The sequence below is a fragment of the Mytilus galloprovincialis genome, chromosome 11 (genome assembly GCF_965363235.1).
Source record: "Mytilus galloprovincialis chromosome 11, xbMytGall1.hap1.1, whole genome shotgun sequence".
NCBI classification, from domain to species: domain Eukaryota; kingdom Metazoa; phylum Mollusca; class Bivalvia; order Mytilida; family Mytilidae; genus Mytilus; species Mytilus galloprovincialis.
In genome coordinates, this window is record NC_134848.1 from 1,910,438 (window position 1) to 1,923,607 (window position 13,170).

At 32.5% G+C, this 13,170-nt stretch overlaps 1 protein-coding gene across 1 annotated transcript in view; it reads right to left on the bottom strand.

Annotated features, from left to right (window-relative positions):
- Positions 1-13,170, bottom strand: part of LOC143051556 (uncharacterized) — a 194,815-nt gene that overhangs the window by 45,519 nt on the left and 136,126 nt on the right. The gene's annotated exons all lie outside the window — the stretch shown is intronic.

A 13,170-nucleotide genomic window follows, 5' to 3' on the forward strand; every position in this document is an offset into this window, starting at 1 on the left:
TCTCATCATTCCGTTTCAACTTCGTACTTCATTTGGTCTTTTTAACATGATGAGTCAGTCTTTGGTAGACGAAACGAGCGTCTGGTGAAAATATACAATTAAAATCCTGGTATATATGTAAGTTGATTGACATTGCTTTGTTTATTACTAACATCAACATTTTAGACTATACCATACAGCCTAAAAGCCTTCTAGACATTTCTCTGCATTTACATTAATTAGAGAGTGTCGTTGTGGAACTGATTTTTCGACATAGATAGACATACACTGAGGATGCAACAATGAATCAATTTTTTTCTATAAAAAGAGAACAATCGACGACCAGCAAAAAATTCTGACTGACCGAATGATGTTATGAAACCTAAAGGAGAGTTTGATAGCGAAGTTTTCATAAACCTGACCTTTTACTTTTAGAAAAAAATTAAATTACATATCTCATTTAAATATAGATGACTTTCAACTGTTCAGTATTAAGAAGTTAATTGGTAAAGACAAACTATTGTATGAAAACAGAAAAAAAAACATGTTCTTACCTCAAACTGTCTATAATATCCGTCAAATGTCAATATGCGAGTTATTCACTATAAAACCGTTCACTTATATCCCATTTTAAAATTTAAACTTCATACTACATAACGTCGCGTGTAGTTACTGAGTAAAGATAAAACACACGCTATTTGTCTTTTTATTTAACAGATATTCGCTTGAACAAACATACAATGTCCTTGGTTATATTTTACCTTAGGTATTTAAAAAAGAAAATATGATATGGTTACAGGCTAGGTGTAAACAGTCTTTGTACGTATTCATCCGAATTGTGTGCACTGTCAAAATATAAAATAATTAAACTACTGAACTCATAGGAAAATTCAACACGAAAAGTTTTTTTTATCAAATTACAAAATCAAAACCTTTCACACATGAAACGACTGTTAATCAACTGTTATATTCCTTACTTGGTAAAGACATTTCCTTGTTTAGAAAATGGTTTATTAAACCTTTTTTATTACCTTGCTAAACCTTTCATTTGTATAACAGAGGTTATTGATGTGTTAAGTGGGGGGATTAACTCAAAAACTGAAGAACAGTCCTTAACTTTTTATATAAATTTGTGAGTCAGCGACCCAGTTTACAAATTAATAACTTCTAGAAAAATGTGTTTAATCCTTATAATTATTAACCCGATCATTTGCAACTTTTAATTAACAATTTTTGGTACATTGGCTACTGTCTACCATTAAATGCACAATTGACATTCCGTAAATAAGGAGTAAGCCGTCATATTGACTTTCTGAAACCCATTAATGTTCGATTAATGCATTAGAATCTATATTGAAAATGCACCAACATCAAAAACTTCATTTTAATGAGGTATTATTTTAATTTGAAGCATACAAGAAACGGAATAATCTTAATCTTGAGAGTTTTCATTCGTATGACTTTGTTTTCCCCTGACGATAATGCGCCAAGCTCATTCATGATTTTTCGTGGAATTCTATTTTTTTTTGGGTAAATTTATGCATTTGCCAAGCTTTAATGCATTATTTAATATCTTTTTATTTAATGAGTGGCTGTTATTTATTTTGAATTTATTGAACCATAAAATTAATTTTTGACTCTTCACATTGAATAATCCGCGAAGCGGATTATGTTAAATGTGAAGAGTCAAAAATTAATTTTATGGTTCAATAAATTCAAAATAAATTATTGCCATTCATTATAAATAAACCTCTATCAAAAATAAGTCTCAAAGATGTATATTAATACGAATAACAACGTATACAGATGTTTGCGTATGAATACGCAACGCTAGAGTGGGCGTGTCGCTATAACAATTGATAACATTGAAAATAAAGCTAATTCTTTTAACCAATCAGAAGACAGTAAATACACCAGATTTATTTATTAGTCATTAGAATATAAATAACAGTTATGTATTTGTTGTTATCAAGATCAATTTTTCTTGAACCCCTTGAACATCTGTATCGCGCATGCATATATCACAATGGAGGTTACGAAAATAGTTTCGGAAATATGGTTTATCAAAATATAAACCAAGGGAAAAATGCTAACGAACCAATCCAGTTTAAAAATTTGTAGATATGCAAATCACGTAGGAATTATGTAATTTTATTTTGTTACAATTTTTTTTTTAAATGAAAGATGAATGAGAGAGAAACATCAATTGTTAATTCTTTCTTTGCTTTAATTATTGTGTAATTCAAGCATATATATCTTGCACTAAACCTTTATTTTAAAAATATCTAGGTTTCTTTTAAATATCTTCTAGTAAATTAAAATAGTGATAAATACCTTTTATTTGCAACATATTTATATGTTAAAAAAATTGTTTCGGTCGATCCAAAATTGGGGATATTTCCATCAAATGACAAATAAGACATATATAACTTTCGAAGACAAACGTTAAGGACGTGATACATCGTTCGTATTTCTGTAGTTTAGCTCATTTCTAGTGTTCTAACTGAAGATTTTTTTCTTTAAAAAAAACATTGACCACTGTGTTAACTTAAGATAGCTCATACTATAAATTTATGTCTCTTTTATAATTAGCTTCTGTTGTTCATGAAATATACATTATGTCTTAATTTGTTTGTCTTATTTTCAATTGTTAGTTGATTTGCTATATTTTGTGTTATTTTTTTTAATTTAAGGAAGATGATATTCGACATTTAATCGTTTGACTAACGTCATTCGTTGATTTTCGTTAACGAATACACTATTTCTTACATATTATCAAAACTTTTCGGGGGGGGGGACATGAAGTATCTTTCTTCTATTAACTGCTGGAACTGTTCGCCTCAAGTTTTACTGGTGTGTAAACTTAGTTCTTTGAACCCAACATAATTTTTGCTAAAAATTGTCAAAAAAATATAATTTCTATTATAAATCAATTCTAAAGAGTTCCAACCAGAGGCGGATTTAGAGAGGCAGGGGGCCCGGGTCCCCCCTTTTTTGGGGGGAAAAATGTGTTGCTTATATAGAGAATCATTGAAGCGTGACGGGAGCGGGCCCCTTCTTAGGTCAGTCAGTGGGCTCCCACTTATAAAAATTTCTGGATCCGCCACTGTCAACGTCTTTTACTTACGTGCGCAGATAGTCTTATAATTAATCAGCTCAGTTATCTTTTGTTTGAATATAGATCGACACTATTAAACTTTAAAAATGGGATTCGTAAAGGGGAAAATAACACAAGTATCAAACTTCAAGGAAAATTTAAAACGACAAGCCCCTTATTAAATAGCAAAATCAAAAGCTCAAACACATCAAACGAATGGAAAACAAATGTCACATTCTGGACTTGGTACAGGAATTACCTTACGTAGAAAAAAATGAATTAAACCTAGTTTTAAACCTGAAACTTGTATTGCAGTCATATAGAAAACCATTATATTTACAACAATGAGTGAGCAAAACAAATACACGTAGAGCGTAAATAAATATCAAAGGTGCCAGGCTTATTATTTAGCACTCCAAACGCGCGTTTCGTCTACATAAGACTCCTTAGTGACGCTCAGATAAAAATAGTTAGAAAGTCAAACACGTACAAAGTTGAATATTGAAGACCCAAAATTACAACAAAAAAATGCCAAATACGCTAAAATAATCTATGCCTTGGATAAGAAAATTCTTAGTATTCCGAATGATTTATACTTTTGCAAACAGTTTTGAAATAATGACATGACCATAGTATAACAAAGAATGTCCACAGAGAAATGAACACACCTTAGATAGCAGGATCTTCATTTTACCAGGGAACGACTTCTACCAATAAAACACAAAAAACCTTTGAACTGATTTTATAGATTGTTCTTTGACTTTATATTTTATATTGTATCAATGGCATGAACTTCAATCTTCTTTTTAAATGGTCTTCTGTTCTTTTTTTTTTAATTGTTTGAATAATGACATCAATGTAACAAAATAAAACAGCGCAATCATTTGATAATAATTAGTCTAGTCGTTTGATTTATTAAAACTGATAGTGAACTATTCGCCGGTTCAGAATCTAATGCATCCTGGGTAATATTTTCAAAAGTGAACATCAAACTGTCGTGATTGGTTAAAAATGTCAAAAGCCATGAAAGTTTAACCAATGAACCGTTGTTGGTTATTATCATATCAATGGAAATATGACACCTAAATCGCCCTATTTGATGGATTATATCACTTGCATGAATTCCGAAATTTATAATATGGGTCAGAATGGTATTTCTATTTGTAATCGTGTTCTTGTCCACGAAAGACATAATCAACATCTACAAAAAAGACAAATTCTACTAAATGAATATTCAAATTGCTGTTCAAATGGAAATTAAATAGAGTTTGAATGAAAAGGAAGTGATTTATACCGGAAAGGAATGAAGCAGTATCTTATCAAAAAGTAAAAATACAAAACTTCTAAACTCCGAGGAAAACTCAAAACGGAAAGTCCCTAATCAAATGGCAAAATCAAAAACTCAAAGACATCAAACGAATACATAGCAACTGTCATATTCTTGACTTGGAACAGGTATTTTCTAATGTAGTAAATGGTGGAATAATCATGGTTTTATTGCGCTAAACCTCTCGCTTGTACGACAGTCGCATCAAATTCCTTATATTGACAACGATGCATAAACAAAACAAACAGACAATGGGTTAACATGTCAAATTAAGGGTACATCGGTCAACATTGTGTTATAATCTTAATTCCAATACAAACAAACAGATATTTTACAAAGATGCACAAAAAAACATTTATCAAATTTGACAACCACATTCATTGCTTTCTTTTTTTTGTATTGTATTTTTGTATGTTATATCCATCCATAAAGTATTGAAATATTTTAAGTACTGGGACTAAATCGTTAAACTAAGATTAACTCTGACCTAAAATCGCGCGTATGACATCAGAATGTAAACGTCAAACAGGCAGAGATATAAAATAATTTTGTCGATCGAAGTATGAAAATAATATAGTCTATAGTTCTTTGAGGTATATTCTTTGCAGATTAGTTATCGGTCACTGTATGGCCTTCAATAATGAGCATAGCCCAGAGCACATTTAATATTGAAATAGTGTTTTACCGTAGTTTAAAGTGTCTAATCATTTCATTCTGTAACTTTTGTTGGAAACAAAATATCATTTCCAATTTGCATGAGAAACAGCTTTCATATACAGTGAAACCTGTTTGCGTATTGTTATGCGTTTACTTTTCTGCATTGGCTAGAGGTATATGGGAGGGTGGAGATCTCACAAACATGTTTAACCCCGCCGCATTTGTGCGCCTGTCCGAAGTCAAGAGCAGTCTGGTCTTTGTAAGTCTTGTATTATTTTAACTTTTAGTTTCTTGTGTACAATTTGGAGTTTAGTATGGAGTTCATTATCACTGAACTAGTATAAATTATATTTATTTAGGGGTCAGCTGAAGGATGCCTCCGGGTGCGGGAATTTATCGTTGCATTGAAGACCTGTTGGTGACCTTCTGCTGTTGTCTGCTCTATGGTCGGGTTGTTGTCTCTTTGGCACATTCCCCATTTCCATTCTCAATTTTATTAAACCAAACCTGTTTGGGACCTTAGATATTTTTTGGTTTTGGCCGATTTTCGGTTTTACTATAAAGGTGGATGGTCGTATAGCTCGTGTCATGATATCAACTTAAATGGACTCTATTATAATGGAAGCCACACCACGTTTGCCGATGGTGTAAACTGAAACCAATGGCAGGGTTATCAATACTCACTTAAGACAACAACTATGATGATCCGAAGATTATCATCAATGGCAATCTCCCTTGCTGAGTTATTGGTCTTTTCTCTAAAGAAGGGCCCGATAACTCTGCATGGGACATAGAGAAAAGACTGATAACTTTGCATGGGAGATTGCATAAATGGATGAACATAATTTCTGAAAAACAACCACCTTGTCATTTGGTTTTTTGTGTTGCTGGATTGATATCCCATAAATATTTGACACTTTGTACGACTTAATAGGAGCTAATGCCATTCTACTTCCTCTATTGTGTCTATATTGAACAGTCCGAAGACATCAAACCAAAAACAATAATAAAAAAAAAACAACAGTAACTGAACAATAAACTTATCATAGATACATGTACCTGGCCAGACCAGCACTTCGTCTACATAAGACCCTTCAGTGATGCTCGAATAAAATAATGCTTCAAAGGACAAATAAAGTACGAAGTTGAAGAGCATTGAGGACCCAAAATTCATAAAAGTTTTGACAATTACAGATAAGGTCATCTATTCCTGAATTAAAAAGCCTTAGTATTTCAAAAGTTCAATGTTTTGTTAACAGTTAATTTACAATTATGAACATATCAATGATAATTCAAGTCAACACATAAGTGTAACGCATAAATGTTGACGTCTGAGCATGTGATACCCTTGGGAAATTAAAACTCCACCAGCATCAAGAGGATCATTTTGTGAGACAAATATGCAATTTACATATTTAACTAAGTTTCTATATCTTAAGAAGAAATAACCCATTTAAACAATGAAAAAAAATATATATCAAGGGCAATAACTCCAAAATAGAATGTAAGAGAAGACAGATCTTCTCATGCTGATAATTTTTGAAATTTACATTTTTAACAACTTATACTTTTTAAAATATTTATAAGTATAGGAATCTGATGTAATCAGTGGTTGTCGTTTGTTTCTTTGGTTCATAAGTGTTTGTCGTTTCTTTTTATTCATATCTATTAGACCGTTAGTTTACCCGTTTGCATGGGTTTACACTGGTATTTTATTAGGGTACTTTATAGCTTGCTATTCAGTGTGAGCCTAGGCTCAATGGTGAAGACCGTACCTTGACCTATAATGGTTAACTTTTATAAATTATGATTTGGATGGAGAATTGTCTCATTGGCACTCATACCACATCTTGCTTTTATGTGAGAGCATCTACAAGAGAAGAAAAAAACGCGCGTGAGCGGCTTGAAGTCTACATGACATGTTAATGGTGATGTACAGCTTGGGTTCGTGTGTCATAACCTGTTTTATGCACTGATGCAGTATGTTATAAAAATATATTTTGATATGAGCGTCACTGATAAGTCTGATGTAGACAAAACGCGCGTCTGGCGTACTAAATTATAATCCTTGTATTTTGATAACTATTATTAAGTGTTTAAAAGATTGCTGTTAGTGTTGGTAACTATTTTTGACCGTTGAGCGATTACGGCTTCCATTAGTACATGTACTATGTATTATAAGTGTATACCGATTAGTTTTTAACAACAAATGTTTAGTGCAATACAATTGTGTTTACCATTTGCCTCGTATGCAATAAAAGGTCGCTAAAACGAGACTTTACTAATACTTTTCGAGTTGTTAAATGTTCTCATTGGCAATTCACAATCCTTAATCTATTAACGTCGATAAAAAGTAAAATCACAAAAATAATGAACTCCGAGGAAAATTCAAAACGGAAAGTCCCCAATCAAATGGAAAAATCAAATGATAAAACACATCAAACGAATGGTCAAGAACTGTCATATTCCTAACTTCTTACAGTCATTTTTAAATGAAGGAAATAGGGGATTGAAACGATTTTTATAGCGACGAACCTCTCAATTTTATGACGGCCGCATCAAAGTGAATTATATTGACAACGATGGGTGAGCAAAATGTCACATTTAATGGTACAACAACAACTCGAACCCCACAAAAACTGGGGGTGAATTCAATTACTGCGCTAGAGTAAGAGGATATTGTTCCGCAACTGTGATGTCAGTCAGCAATTGCCCTAATTTTCACGCTTTCATTGATAGAATTGTTTAACTTATATTATAGGCTCAGCGACAAACACGGATAACGAACACTTGGAGTTTGATCCCAGAAGTTCACAAACTGATCAACATTAATGAAGTAATAGTTTTCACATTGAATAAACTGTTATCACAGAGATATGTCTCGCCTTTTTTAATTTTGATTATACCAAATACCATCATGACCATTCAATTATCATCAGCTGTTCCCAAATCTAAATACAAACATTAACCAGTAAAATATAGAAAAGTTTCAAAGTTTATAAGAGGGGGTGGCGCTATATAATCTCCATGGAAACGATACTTGCAAATACCAATAAATTTGTATACCAAATATCATTGACTTAACATTAGCAGTTCATCTTAAACTGATATAATCACGAACTAATACATGTTAACTAACCATGTCCAATTGTATTTTTGTCTATCTGATGAGTTACGCCTTTTTCAACTGATTTTTATAGTTCGTTCTTATGTTGTACTGTTATACCACTGTCCCAGGTTAGGGGGAGGGTTGGGATCCCGCTAACATGTTTTACCCCGCCACATTATTTATGAATGTGCCTGTCCAAAGTCAGGAGCCTGTACTTCAGTGGTTGTCGTTTGTTTATGCGTTACATATTTGTTTTTCGTTCATTTTTTTACATAAATAAGGCCGTTAGTTTTCTCGTTTGAATTCTTTTACATTGTCTTATCGGGGCCTTTTATAGCTGACTATGCGGTATGGGCTTTGCTCATTGTTTAAGGCCGTACGGTGACCTATTGTTGTTAATGTCTGTGTCATTTTGGTCTTTTGTGGATAGTTGTCTCATTGGCAATCATACCACATCTTCTTTTTTATAAGTTGTTTCAAAGTCATTAGAGGCCAAATATTGGGTTGAGGCCAAATATTTTCCATGGAAATAAGATGTGCCAATGCTTAAACGCAGGGGTGTTAAGGTCGTTTCAAGAAAATTTCCATTTTTATACACAAAAAAAAAATCATATTGTACTCAAAGTGAGTTTTCTCTGCCTAAAAGCCAAAATACACGTCATATGAGTAATCGGGGGGAAAAGGGTCTATTCTTATTTATATTACAAACTTTTATTTTTAGAAAAATATAAATACACTAGTGTCACTCGACTTTAAACTGAAAGTAAAGACATTTCCCAAAAAAGTCAAAAGTGCAGGTGCAAGATGAAATCGGATCGCCCTGAATTTGGGCTCGTTGTAATCAGGATAACTTGTTTTACTGGAAAAGTGCTGCCACTTAATTTTCATTAGAGGTTTTGTAATTAAAAAACAATAAAACATGGTGAATTTAATCGATTTATTGATTTTTTGGCACTTCGGGTTGTGAAATTTCTTTTACACGAACGCTATATAACTAGTAGCAGCACTTTTCGAAAAGTTTGAAATGTGGCCTTTCTACCAATACCAGCATGCAGTGGGTTGGTATAGCTCTTGCACCTGCACTTTTCAATTATTCTAACATGTTGTAGCATAATCGCCCTAAAATGCACGAAAAAAGCGTTTGAAAGACCCTCTAGTAGTCGGATCGGCTGACGGGAAAACAACGGTATATTTTGTTTTCACCGGCGTTTCATTTGATAATATGTTTGTGCGAAGTTTGAAACAACTATTGTCTTATTGCTATTTAAATTATTGAAGGCAAAAAACATAATTATTCAGGTCATTATTATACACCCCAAACGGGGGTTACATGCATGTAGTGTTGGGGCATGCAGCCTTCCCCCCTTTTTTGTTCAAATCCGGAATCGCATCTCGGGTGCTTGTATAGTTCTTGTTCTACAAATCAAAGTTCAATATATAAATTAATTTAATAGATAAGCCTACAATAAAATTGAGAAAGGAAATGGTGAATATGTCAAAGCGACAACCACCCGACCATAGAGCAAACAACAGCCGAAGGCAACCAATGGGTCTTCAATGTAGCGAGAATTCCCGCACCCGTAGGTGTCCTTCAGCTGGCCCCTAAAATATGCATAATAGTACAGTGATAATGGACGTCATACTAAACTCCGAATTATACACAAGAAACTAAAATTTAAAATCATACAAGACTAACAAAGGCCAGAGGCTCCTGACTTGGGACAGGCGCAAAATTGCGGCGGGGTTAAACATGTTTATGAGATCTCAACCCTCCCCCTATACCTCTAGCCAATGTAGAAAAGTAAAAGAATAACAATACGCACATTAAAATTCAGTTCAAGAGAAGTCCGAGTCTGATGTCAAAAGATGTAACAAAAGAAAATAAATAAAATGACAATAATACATAAATAACAACAGACTACTAGCAGTTAACTGACATGCCAGCTCCAGACCTCAATTAAACTGATTGAAAGATTATGTCTTCATCATATGAATATCAGGTACAATCCCTCCCGTTAGGGGTTTAGTATCATACTATCATAAAATATATGAGAAGAACATAACCCGTGTCATGCCAACAACTGTTTTTTTAGAAATAAATGTGTTTAGTTCCGATGCAAAGACCCTATCAGTGAATCAATGTTAAATCCAAAATATGCTATCTTTAATGACCTGACAACAGTATCGTAACTATATCCCCTTTTAATAAGTCTATTTAAAGGTTTTGTTAGTTTCTGAGGAGAATACTGACATTTTTGTGCTTTATAAAGAATATTTCCATAAAATTTTGGATGTGAAATACCTGAACGTATAAGATGTCTGCATGTTGAGTTATATTTACGAATTATTTCCTTATACCGGTGATAAAATTTAGTAAATGTTTTGACCAGTTTGTGATATCGAAAACCCTGGTGTAATAATTTTTCAGTAATACATAAATTTCTCTCGCTAAAATCTAATACATTGTTACATACCCGAGCGAATCGTACAAGTTGAGATATATAAACACCATAAGATGGTGACAAGGGAACGTCACCATCTAAAAATGGATAATTAACAATAGGAAATGAAAAATCATCTCTTTTATCATAAATTTTTGTATTAAGCTTCCCGTTTATGATATAGATATCAAGATCGAGGAAAGGGCAGTGGTCATTGTTATCATTAGCTTTATTTAAAGTAAGTTCTACAGGATAAATTTCTTTAGTATACATACTGAAGTCGTCATTGTTTAGAGCCAATATATCATCCAAATATCTAAAAGTATTGTTAAATTTTTGTATCAAATGTTGTTTTGATGGGTCTTTGCTAATTTTAGTCATAAATTGTAACTCATAACAATACAAAAACAGGTCCGCAATAAGTGGTGCACAGTTAGTCCCCATTGGAATTCCAATAACTTGACGATATACGGAATCTCCAAAGCGAACAAAAATGTTATCAAGTAAAAATTCAAGTGCATAAATAGTATCAAAGCATGTCCAATTGACATAGTTCTTTTGTTTATTGCTACTAAAAAATGATCTAAAAGAGTTTGAACATATGTACTCGCATTCCGACTTTTTAAATGCCCAGTTAACAAGGTCATTATTATACACCCCATACGTGGGTTACATGCATGTAGTGTTGGGGCATGCAGCCTTCCCCCTTTTTTTGGTTCAAATCCGGAATCGCATCTCGTGTGCTTGTATAGTTCTCGTTCTGCAAGTAAAAGTTCATTATATAAATTTTAATAGATTAGCCTACTAGGTCTCTTCTAGTGTTTGTGTATTGTGAATCATTAACATTTTAATGAAAAAAGCTGTATTAATAAAGAAATTGGGTGTGGCATTGGTAATGTTTAAATTATAAATATACTTAACTCCTACCTGCATCACATCAATAGATGGAGATTTTATTTGTTGAATATCTCCTGCTTATCAAGTGTGACTGGTATCAATTGTAAATCATGATTTGTCACTTTTAGATTCATTCTGGTGATTCTTTTGCATCTATTTTCACCAGCTGCTATGCCCGTTTTTTTGTATGGCTTGCTTTTTTTTTTATTATGTCGGACTCCATAGTTATTTCCTGCGTCTTATTACACAGAATATTCCCTTTCAACCAATCTGGAGCAGTATTTGACTTATTCTAATATCCTTACAGTTACTTGGTAAAATTATTCTGCCCTACTTTTACTGATTTTTTTATGTTCGTAATTCAAAGGCATACATTTTAAAATTTGTACACCAGCATTAACATTGGGGATATAATTCCTTTTTTCATAGAATGTGTGAGTTTCAATATTTGCACAAACTACCTTTTGGAGTAAAGATTAAAAGATAAGACATTGAGTACCCCAAATTTAAAAAAAACAAACTTTGTGCTCTATAATTTATGCTTCCACTACATGTATATACCAGTTTCAAAAATTATTTCAGATGCATACATTGTATACGACTTATTTTAATCTCATCTGATTTGTTTCAGATTTAGGTATATATGTACAGTGTACATTGTACCTATGATTCAATCTGCAGCCTTGTAAATATATCATCTTAATTTCTCAACCTCAAAAGACATCAAAGAATACAATTCTATCATGAAGTTGGAAATAGGGACCTATTTTTTACTGCCGCTCATTTCATATTAAATTCCTGCCTTCTGTGCAAAGTGTCCACCAATACAAATGGACAGCAAAGAAATAGTCGTATGTGCTTATGTGACATTCAGCACAATCAATCAATTGTGTTTTCATTATTAAGTGCCATAATATTTTAATTCAGGTTCATCATGTTCATCTCAAAGATGTTAAAATCAGAAAACTTATTTCTTATCAACTGCTGAGATTGGAGTCAAATGAAATGGTATTTCTTTTCTGTCCTAATAGAATAAATTTTATGTACCAGAATATACATCTAAATACAGAATTAACTAACTTAATATAATTTATACATAACCACAATCCCGAAGTGTCAGATCAATCAGAATGAATCGATTTCCATGATATAGGGGAAAGGACAATTAGTCAGACGGAAACTCATAAAATGATACAATGTACATTTTTGTATGTACGTGTTAACCATAGTAACGGTTATAGAACTACAATGTACTGCCTACCAAAAATCATGGGTTAATCTTTACCTGACCCAATCACAAAAAATAATACAACTTAATTGTTAATCAAAACTTCATTGGCAATTATACCACATCATCTTTTTTTTAATGAAATTCTAGCTGTACTACATATACATACATGTAATTACATGTATGATGCATTCAAATTTAAAATATATAGAAAGTAATTTCTGTCTGTGTGTTGGAAATGGTGTCTCATTGCCATACAAATGTACATGTAAAATGTATTATGTATGCACATGATGCATATGGTAATATAATGCTGTACATGTATATCTAACATCAGTTGCTAATCTTGCTAGATATAAGAATTTTTTATACTGTGGAAATATTCCATCACAAGTTTCCAAGTATACCATGTATACCAGTAGAAAATTAAATGCA